We start from the raw sequence: 12,046 nt of genomic DNA on the forward strand, positions 1-12,046 counted from the left end.
GAACGTAAAATAATTTTTTGAATGTCCTGTCACAATCTGTCAAAAAATTATATTTTTTAATCAAAATGGTCAAAACATTTGTCCCATACGCCATGTCTGTAGCTCCCTGGAATTGTTTGACTCTTTAGCCTACTGGTCGGGGGAGGGGGGGGGGGGGGGGGCACGGATGTACCCGTAATCATTGGTGGTTTGTAAACCTGTTACGTCAGAGTCATCAAATTAATTTTCTTTGTTTATAGTTACCTAACAGTTTACAGTTCCCTTGCGTTGCCATAACCCTGGTTAATTACATTGTTAAACTCCTGTAGAAGTAATTAACAGATGAAATATGATCATCATTACTCCAAAAATTTCCGGTGAATCGTCAAACTCGCATGTCTGTTCAATTCACGCGCACTGCCAACCCGGCAGTGGATAACTTCCGCAATCGGATAACACTCCGACCTATCCGGACACTACTATATCCTCGTGCGGCGAATAATCTACTTATTAAAGACTGGAAAAACAATTTCTTGTCGGTTATATTTATCCGTCTTAGGAGGTAGGGAGACGTTCGATATTTTCCTTTCACACGCTAGCTTCTTCCTGCTAGAATTTTACTCTTAAATTTACTTGTTATGCTTTCAAATAAAAAAAAAATCAAGAATATAATCAGAAAATCGATAACAATCTAATTATTATTAGGGGTGATGTTATGTTTCTTTAGAAATTTAAGAGACAGAGTAAACAGAAATTCCCAAATAAGGAAAACGGAATCGCAATTATTGTTTGTTTGTGATTGCTCGAATTCTTCATGGAATAAGATATAACATGTCCTCACTATCACTCTCTTATCACCCTTTTTTCATAATAGTGTGGGTCGACTCATAACTGGGTTTTTATTTCTTCTTCGGAGATAATTCATTTTAAATGTCAAGGAAACTCAAATATACTTTTAAAAACCTCAAATTAAAAGCGTGAAAATCATTGAATTTATGAAACAGAATCATGGCCATTAAGGGTTTGTCATTTAAAAAAAAATATAAACTTTCTAATTAATGCGTGTTTTTTAATACTTATTTGCCAGACATTATGATCCTGTTACCAGTGTTATTATTTACTTTTCTGTTGAGTATGTTTTGTTTATTTGTTTATTTATCTCTTTTGTGAAGAAAAAAATGGTAGTTATGGCTATAGCGCGGCCCGTCCCCCGCGAACCTTCGTGGCAAGGACTTCGAAGCGTCAATAATGATAAGCCTGCATTATACTCTCTATATAACCACCTGAAATAGAAGCAGACGATAACGACGTTCGAGACAGCCGTGTGACTAATAAAATCGATCGACTATTACTAAAGTCACGTGGTTCGCTTGATTGATCGTTAATCCTGTATTGACCACATATTATTTACCAGCGACATAACTTCAGAATTTCAGTCAACCTTCAGCAGTCTATTAGAAAAATATTTTGAGGGGGCGGGATATGGCGTATGGAGTAAATGTGCGAGAGAGCGAAGCAAGCGAGCAAACTTCTTGACCTTATTAATACATAAATTTACTTTTTTTGAATATTTTAACGTAATATTCAGACAATCATGTCATAATTTACTCTTTACGTTCTTTTTCTTTCCCTTTTCTCCCTTTTTTTCTTGGTCGGGAACTATTTGAAGGGGCCATGGTCCCAATTAAGTCCCCCATCTGTACGCCAATGATAATATCATGGTAATGTCTATTCAAGTCAGAGGAAAATTGTCATAATTATTGAATAATAAAAGGGGTGGTCCATAGCTAGAATGAAAGTTCAGAATATATAAGAGATTTGCAGAGAAACGAAATTGAAATGTTTCCTAATGTTGGGACGTGCATGGTGGATCATGGTGTCAAATTATTTCTTGAACATTCGGAATATTGATATTCATTTTTTTTTCAGCTCACAACGGTGATCTCTAGCCAAGCATGTTCTTATACATTCTATGAATGATTTATATTTTTTATGTTTATTTATTTATATATTTTCCTCTTCTCAAGGTGAAAATTAACCTTCAGAATGAACGCATGATTGATTTTGCGGAAGTTATGCCGGTGTCATGAGTACTTTTGAACATTACCGGACGGAGAAGCCGAACAAGTGACCGGCCTATTCTGCTAAAGCTGCTTATGACGTCATGAAACCGACGATGATATACATTCAGGGATCGAAGTGATACATTTTCAAGAATAAAAACAAAAACTAGTTAGCAGCATTTATAGATCTATATGACATCCGTTCCTTCAAAATGATTTAAGAACGTTTAAACATCCATTGGGAATTGAATTTATCTCTAAGTTCATAATTTATATTCCGTCTCTCTTTCTAATAATTTTCTTTATCTCTTTCGCATTTTTTTCTCCTCCCCTCTTTTCCAAACACACTGATGCCCCCCCCCACAAAAAAAAAAAAAAAAAAAAAATAGGGGGAAGGACATCGTCGCGACATTGGTAACAATGTCATCGTGGTCATCATGTCACATTCGGTAATTAGAACGAAAGGCAAATAATATTATTGAATAGAATGAGCAGGTGCGATATCAATGTGATCGTAGGTCTTAGCAGGAGATTCCTCATCAAGCAGAATAACGAGAGGGTTTATTGTTTAATAGACCACAGGGCTGGCATGGGGTGTCGTGATTAATGTCAAGTCGATTTCGAAATCGGGCCTTTCCCCTCTGATGAAGCCATCGTCACAACACCCGACCATCTCCAGAAATCAGCAGTGTATATTGGTAGCGCTTTTTGGCGAATCCCTCAATTTTGACTGTGAATTCCTGATTGCTTTGTTTTCTCCCCTCTCTCCCATACACATTGATGACACCCCCCCCCCCTCCCCCTACGCATGCATAAAGGTTTGAAAGTCAGGAAATGTGCTCCAGTCACCCCAAACTAAAATGACCGACTCTTAAACCAGACATTATTTTCATGGACCTGGCCGTGGAGGATTATCTATTGTTACTGGGGGTGCTGTGACAATGCTCAGCACCCCCAGTAACAATAGAATAATCGTCCGTGGACAGGGCCCTGATTTTTTTCGTGCCCCCCCCCCACAGTTGGTCCCCAGGCGGATCCAGGGGGGGGGGACGGTGGTGTGGTGTGATTGCCCCACCTACCCCCCCCCCTATTCTTCGGGACTTTATTTTTGTCATATCACAGACACATGAGGGGACCTCGATCGCAGTTCAAGTTGTTAAAAAGTAAAAGTTAACGGATGCTTTTAAAATATTTTAGTTATCTGCTCCTTGCAAATTCTTATTTTTCATTGACTTCATTTCACATGTCACGTCCTTTCTCTTTTGTGACCCCCCTCCTTTGGAAAAAGGTGGGGTCCATTCGTTATTATGTTTCCCTTCATCAAGTTTCATATATTTGATCTCTTTCCCTCTTCGTTTCTCCCACCCCCTTCTTTGTCGTGATTTTTCTGGGAGGGGGGTCCCTGCCCTTCCCCTAATATGTACATATTGGGGGAAGGGCAGGGACCCCCCTCCCAGAAAAATCACGACAAAGAAGGGCAGTTCAAAGGGGGGGGGGGTCATTTTAGTCGGTCATAAAGCACTGACGTATACGTCAGTGCTTTATGACCGGAATCAAATGAGAGTCTAAAAATGCGGGGGGGGGGGGGGTTAATTTGAATAATTTTGCAATTCTGCGTGACAAATGATTATGAGAATAGAACTCCATTGTTCCCTCAAGTGAACTTACTCTGATTACACATATGGAGTTGTATATAAACAAGGGTTATTAAAAGCAAACGGGGGTATTAGGTCGAAATTGAATCTGTCTTTAGAAAGGTTGATTGAACAAAAATGAATGTTTCATGAAAATATATCAGATGGAAACGATTGCTTGGAATAGGACCGCCTCTTCGGCTTCTTACCCCCTGCTTCAGAAAGTCCACAAGTACTTTGTGATACAGTACAATAACCCAATCAAAGTGAGCAGTGGTTACCACATACTGTGATTGGTGCTGGCAAACTGTCAAAGTATTCTTCATATTTCGGAAGGGTTACTGACCTCTCGAGGCAAAAAAAATCCCCTTAAATATGACATTTTGATGGGGAATGGTTGTTGGGTAAAACAGTTATCGCTCCTGTTCTCTGTTAATTGTTTTTTTTTTCTTAATGGTAATATTAACATGATGTTATACAGTTCCCGCTATAGTCAGCTTATAGTCGAGCATAGAAATGGCTATACCCTCTGTATTATATCTAAAAGGTTATTACCATTGTTTTTTATTCCTTTCTGCTCTCTTCCCGATTCAACTTTAATCACAGTATTTTTCAGAAGTTCGTTTTACGTTTAATCAAACATTTTGAGGCATAAGTACTTTTGTAAATCCAGTCCTTTTCGTCTTTCATTCGTTGTGTAATGTTATATCCGTCCCGGCGAACACCGTCAGGAACTCCCAACTCCCTGTTTCTATACTGTGCAAGGACAGTTTATTTCATCAAAGCGGAAATAATGATGAGTATCATGACTTGTTTTCTTATTCCAGACACTGATATGAGGAATGATGACCTCAAGGATGAGACGGTACTAAATTCAGAATTATAACGCTGTATATGAAAGGCATCTAGTGACATTGAAATCATTCTCTATAATCCAAATCCAGTGGATTAGGATTAGTTGGGTATGAAAGTAGGCCAACTCAAGTTACAAAGAAGCTAGTCAAACCACCGAAACCAATAAGAATGAATTATCCTAGGACCAGGTATTTGTTGATCCAAGAAGTTTTAATCTTAATATCGCCATGCATGCCCAAACGGCCTTAATGACTATTCTTAAAGTCAAATGAAAAAAACAGTGACCATGGTAGGATGGGGAAAAAATCAATCCATTCTAAAATCACAGTAAAAAGGGCTAAAAAGTGAAAGAAAAAAACTCCAACAATTTCCAGCAACTGAAACTCAGAATTCTCTGAATTCGATCTCAAAATAATAACAAGATTAGCTTTATCCAATAAAAAGTTCCCTAAGCATACATTTACTTAGCTTCCTCTCTGCAAGGAAGGAATTTCGTGAAACCCTCCTACCAGTCATGCGCAATGTATACGGTTACCTCATCGGCTGCCTCCTTTGACAGGAAATTGATGAAGGCAACCCAACATAATGAGATTTTCTTGGAGTATCTCACTTTACAGAGGTAGATCTTTCCGAAACTGTCATACCATGTTCACGTTCTACCCCAAACCATTTCATCGTCATGGATGGTGGGGGCATGGGGCCACCGCCCCTGTGATTTTTTTTTCTCAAAAAGTTCAATGGGGGGGGGGGGTTAATGAAAATGAAAGTGTATTATAAAAACGAAATGTCTGGGTCGTATAAGTCTGTGCATGGACCTACTAGGTCCATGGTCTATATATGATACCCCTAAAATGCAATCGACAAAATGTGACACCGTCTTGCCCCCCCCCCCTCCACCATTTATATATCCTGCCATCCCCCCCTCCCTGTCTAAACACCACATGTTGGGACATTTCCTAAAAAATTAAATTCTTATTGAAATTAATGAACAATTCATAAATCATGACTTTCTGTGTAATAGTCTTTTTCCATACTTGATGGTATTATACAGCACGACTGATTTAATTTCACTGCCGTTCAAGATTTTTTCGATTTTGAAACTTATTCAAATCAATCGTAACTCTGTAGGACGCCCCTGAAGGAACATCGTTTTCGTTGAAGCTGGGGGCCGTTTCATAAAGCTGTTCGTAAGTTAAAGGACAAGTCCACCCCGACAAAAAGATAATTTGAATAAAAATATAAAAATCCAACAAACATAACACTGAAAATTTCATCAAAATCGGGTGTAAAATAAGAAAGTTATGACAGTTTAAAGTTTTGCTTAATTTCACAAAACAGTTATATGCACATCCTGGTGGGTATGCAAATGAGGAGACTGATGACGTCATACACTCACTATTTCTTTTGTATTTTATTATATGAAATAGGGAAGATTCAATTTTTCTCCTCATTGTCAAGTGAAACAACGATTAATTCCTCCCTGAACATGTGGAATGAGCATTGTTTAATACTGTATGATTCAGTCAAGTTGGTCCTCATTGTCAAATCTGTAAAAAATGAAATATTGTATAATTCAAACAATAAAAAACAAAAGAAATAGTGAGTGAGGGACATCATCAACTTTCTCATTTGAGTTGTGCATATCGCTGTTTTGTGAAAAATAAACAAAACTTTAAAGTGTCATAACTTTCTTATTTTACATCCGATTTTGATGAAATTTTCAGCGTTTTGCTATTTTTATTTTTCTCTATTTATTCAAATCAACATTTTTCTGGGGTGGACTTGACCTTTAAGAGCTACTTTGAGAACGACTGTTTATCCTTTCTTACGCGCTATCCATCGGCAATGAACGTTTTGGTGTATATACCATTTTCCACAAGAAAGGATCACCAGTCGTTCTTAAAGTCGCTCTTAACTTACGAACAGCTTTATGATACACCCACCAGGGGACCGTTTCATCAACATTTTTGTCTGACAAGTTGTCAGATCTGACATCTTTCCTTGATTCTGATTGGCTGAGAGGCACTGTTACTATAGTAACTGTCGGATAAAATGGGACTTGTCGGATAAAACGTCCGACAAGTCCTTTCATGAAACGCTCCCCAGGAATAATTGATACGAGAAATATATATGGTAATAAATGATAAAAAGTATAGGGCTTTTTAAATTTAGAATAAATCAGATATAAATGCCATTACAAACATGCTTTCATGCCATCATTTAAGTTCTTATTGAAAAACAAATAAACAAAAATACACACTAAGAAATAATTTTTGCAAATATGTACTAAGCCTATCATGAAATTTATGGCATTGAAAATAATCATAGAAAAAGATTGTGAGAAAATCAAACTACTACGAGCGGGAAAATATGTTTATACACTCCTACAAATATAAATAGATAAATAAATGAGATGAAATGATATAAAAATATTAAAAAAACAGATGCGGAAAAAAAGTGCGATCATATCACCAATAAAAACAGAAATTTTAAGTTTCTGACATTTTTAAGGGAACACATTATAAAGATTGAAGGGTGTTTTCAAGATACACCATGGGATTTTACTTTTCTATTTTATAGGGTTTGTAAATGCAACAAAACTAGAGATTTTATTGCCACACATAGAGACGCACATCAACACTTCGGTAATCATCGAATTGGCTCAATATCATTCGCTCAATGATGATTTAACCGCAATTGAATTGATTTGTGAATGACGTATCGATGGATCCTGATTCACGCATCTCGATAGGTAACGAGCTAATGACTTTCACAGAGATCCGGGATGTTTTAGGAGTGGGGGCGCTAAGAATTTCTTGCGGAACGTATCTTCGAGAAGTGAAGCGACTAATGAAATTCCTTCAGAAAGTGATTAGGAAGTTAGGATAAACAAAATACATCATGTTCTATTAATTGGCGGTGTTGTGTAATGTCTGGGCGGTCTAAGATACAGAAATGTCTAACCGCATTTTATGTACCATTCAAGGAATCCCAACATTCCATAGCAACCGGACCATAGCAACGGTTAACGATTGCAATAAACGATGTTGTAAATGGTAATGTGATCACTCTCTGTAGTCGGAAATCCGAAGTGTAATGTTCTTGATCAAACATTGACAACACCATGGAAGGGGAAGGGGAGGGGTTGTGATATTTTTGTCCCCGATATGGATATGGCAACGACAGAATGTGGATGAAGATATATGTGATAGAAATTAGAATACGCAAGCTGAAGGGTTGAGGTTGCGGGTTTCACTGGCGTACAGAGGGGAGGGGGCGTGGAATGGACCAACCCCATAATATGCTTCTATCTAAAATACCATTTTTTTTTACTCGTTCGCAGCTTTTTAGAAAATTTCCCAAACGGAATGACTGCCCCCAAATGTTTGCCTCATTACGCGATTGACCGGTATGTCTGTAAATGGAGTGGCCCCGATTTTAGGGGGGTATTACTCTGGCCGGACGGGTTTGTCTTATTATGATTTATAAAAGTGAATTGAATATCAAATATTCTGTAATGTATTCAGCGATCTCTTTTAGTAGGCCTACATGAACAAAAGGGACGTTGGCCCACAAGATGAAATAAATGTGTATAGAAGAATGTTTGTTTATTTTGCATTGTTCTCGAGTGCACTGAAACGAAAAATGAAACATAAAAGGATACCGTATTTATTACGAGACAAAAGAAAATATTTGTGACGTAATTAATTCATGGGCACTCACGGAGTCATTCTTCATGCTTGTCATGTTCCACTTGACTAGTGAGTGAGTTAAAATAATATATATATATACGTCATTCGCTGTAAGAAACATCTCATTTAAAGTATTTTTCGGTATTCTTCAAGAGGGATGCTCTTGACCGGATTATACGGGCGACGGGACCTTGTAATGGTTTGACATTAATCTCTTCTATAAACTGTAAAATTATAGTTCATGGTTATAGTCGAGAGAGAATAGAAGAGAGAGAAGGAAAAAGAGAAGGGGGAGAAGTGGTTGAGAAAAGGGGGAAATACAAGGGCAGATGAATTGGCGATGGAAATATGGAAGAGAACGAGAGATAGAGAGAGAGGGAGAGAGAGGGGGAGAGAGGTGAAATAAGAGAGATAGGAAGAGATTGGGAAGGAAAGGGAAGGTGAAGAGGGGGGCACTGGCGTACTTAGAGTGGGGCAGCTTCCCCGATATATTTCATAAAAGTTATATTCTTTGTCCTTTACTCAATTCCAAAATTCCCTCTAATCTGTAACTGTTTCGTGTTTTTTTTAACCCATCAGATTCGTTATATTCATTATAAGATTCCATGCTGGGGGGGGGGGGGCTGGTTCGAAAATAGTGCACCGTATCTACCAGAATTCCAGGGGGTGCTGCCTATGGAAAATAACTCACGCAACACTCCCTGTGAAAATATTGGGGGTACTTCAGCACCCCTTCTTCCCGGGGCCACATGTTTAAACTTGTCAAGTTATTTCCTCATTGCTTTTTTTTCCATTTCCCTTTCCACCAATCAACGAATCCCTATACCTTGCAAATACTCTTCTAAAAGTCATTTCTTAGTATTCATCTATACTTCAGTTTATGTTGTTGTTCTTGAAATGATACACTTTTATGGTTTCGAATTGTTATCAAACTTATCCTCAGCTTATTCCAGATTTATGAGTTTTGAGAGAGTTGAGCTGATTACAAAATAGCAATGTTATATATGTCCGGGAACTTGGTTACGGTTGTTCATTGTTTAGATATTTAACAAAAATGCCTTATTTGGATGAATGGATAAATAAATGAACGAATTTCAATATGTGCGATTGGTTTTGCTTCAATGAAGAAAATGTAATATATCCCTTACAAAATAGAAGAATGGAAGCGAGGGCAAGGAACAAAGATTTCGACAGAAGAACATTCTCCCACCCACCCCCCCCCCATAAAAAATGGAAGGAAGGAAATGATGAATACACGAAAATGCTTACTTAGTAGCAAAGAAGGGTGTCGATCCAGGGGGAAGGGGTAAATGTCCCTAAAAGGCTAGAGACACAACTTAGCAACCCTTCCCCCGAGAAAAAAAGTCTTATGTTTCGTACATTGAGCTTGACTTTGCAAAAACAGATCGCAATATATGATTGTTCTTAAAAATTTTCATTTTCATCCTTCGCTACGCTCGCTCGTAAAACTAAATTCAGAATAGTTCCAGGTAGCAATTACCGTATTCAAGGAACTAATCTTGAACTGTTTTTCCGCACACGTTTCAAGATTTGATTATGTATCAGCTACGGAGAAGGGTTATTTTTTGTTGGGGGTATTTGTTTTTTATTAAAATAATGTAATCAGTTTTTAAGCGCATTACCTTTATCAAATTGCTTGTATCTTTATCGACCAATAAATATTTATCAGTTCTATTTTAACTTATATATCCACCCCTACATTTTTATTTTACGTTTTATTTTATTTTTTATTTATTTGTATTTGTAACTTACATTCAATTATTCTTTTTTGGCTTTCTTGACTTTATATTGTCTTTGTCCCCATTATCTAATTTTTATATTTCAATTTTCATACCAATATCCATTTTATGGTCCATATTGTAATATAGATTTCAATGAAATTATGTTGTTTTTATATTATATTTTGTGCAGAAGCGACGGAACATCAGGCTCGGACAAAGAAAGTGGAGGGGCACCTTTTGTCTGCCGAACAATAAGTGCCCATCCACTTTCATTGTATGAGCCTGACGTTCCGCCGCCTCTGATTTTATGTTTATGTCTTCATACTTATATTTTTATCTTCTTTAACAATGTTTGTAGGTTTTTTTTTAATGATTTTATGTTCAATGTTTGAAATAATTATATGATATGCTAAGACCTATCGAAAAGCAAGCTTTTTCTGAAAAGGTCTTGTCGTAGAGATATAAAAGAGTGAAATCAGACAGTTGTATATATTCCTTCATAAAGTCTTATCGGTATGAAGAATAAGATAAAAGAATCTAAATTTAGATATTTGATCATCATATCCATTCGAAGCACTGGAATGATTTGCTAACACACTACCGGGCCCCGTTGTACAAAGAGTTACGATTGATCCGATCAATCGTAACTCTATGGAAATCCATCAGTGTCATAACTTTTTTTACAGGAAATTTGCAAAATGTCCTTTGTAATTAACGGAGAACACTCCAAATTGTCAAGAAATCAATGAATTTATGGATATGGATTCATATCTAGAATATTTTTTAAACAAACATGCATTTCATATGTTGACATTGCTGGCTTTCCATACTTGCGATTGATTGGATCAATCGTAACTCTTTGTACAACGGGGCCCTGGTCTGTTTCCTGTTTTGGATCGTTGTATCAAATTGAATTATTGTTGTCTCACCGCTGGACGCTGGCATTGAAGAGCATTACTTTGACAGCACTTCCAAGAAAAGATAGTTTGATCGTAATTGATATCGACATGACAAAAATGTTTCGGAATCATTTCCATTAGTGATTAAACATAATACATCTTAAGGAGATAGTGGACTGGGGATTAAACGTTTTCAATTGGATTAATGATATATGTAGAACCTTGGCCCGGGGTTAGAATTCAGGTAAAGTGTGCGGGACAAAAAAAGCGAGTGCAGATTTTACATGACATATTCATTTGGAGCAACTAGAATAGCTTAATTTTTGTTTGTCTTTTGAAACAATTTTTTGGTTCAATATATTCCTAATCAAACAAATCATACATGTATCACAAAACATTACAAGACAAAATAAATATTGCAAATAATAGTATTAAAGGTAACATTTTTGCTCTCACTTGCTGAAGATTACATAATAACATAAGGCTAATATCATAAAACAATGTTTAATACATGTAAATACTTTGGAAAAAAAAGTAATGATAAAAATGAACTGTACGCATCCATTCGTTACTCTACATCAACCCGTTCCCATTTCTGGAGAAACACAATCATTCTCCTTTGATTTGAGAGTACACTCCTTGTCTTTGTTAGCAGTGCTTTTGCACAGCGCCATCTTGTGGCAGAACCATGACACGGGTTCTGTTTCTTCATCCAAGAATAGAGTATAGTATAAATATGCAATCTTTGTCTTGACTTCGAAATCGTAATGCATAATACTAAAGATGATGTCATATATTTTCTCAATTAATAATCCCAGACTACTTCTTTTTATGCCCTTCTAATTCTTTCTTTCCTTTTCTCCTCTTTTTTCATTCCATGAAAAATCATAGTGGTTGGTCGCCCCCCCCCCCCCGGTGGCACCGCCCCAGCATATTGATAAGTTGGTTCTTTCGGTCGTAGTCATCTTCTTCTAAAATTACCCTTCAGGATCATGTTTGTAATTAAATTCTTAAGGGGTAAATTATATTGTTCTTTTACATAAATATAGACATCGATATCGTTTTCTCTTTCTTTCGTTCATTTAACATGATCCCCTTTTGGCACTTAAAGGTCAAGTCCACCTCAGAAAAATGTTGATTTAAAACAATAGAGAAAAATCAGACAAACATAATGTTGGAAAT

This window comes from Lytechinus pictus, chromosome 10, assembly GCF_037042905.1.
Source record: "Lytechinus pictus isolate F3 Inbred chromosome 10, Lp3.0, whole genome shotgun sequence".
Lineage (NCBI taxonomy): Eukaryota > Metazoa > Echinodermata > Echinoidea > Temnopleuroida > Toxopneustidae > Lytechinus > Lytechinus pictus.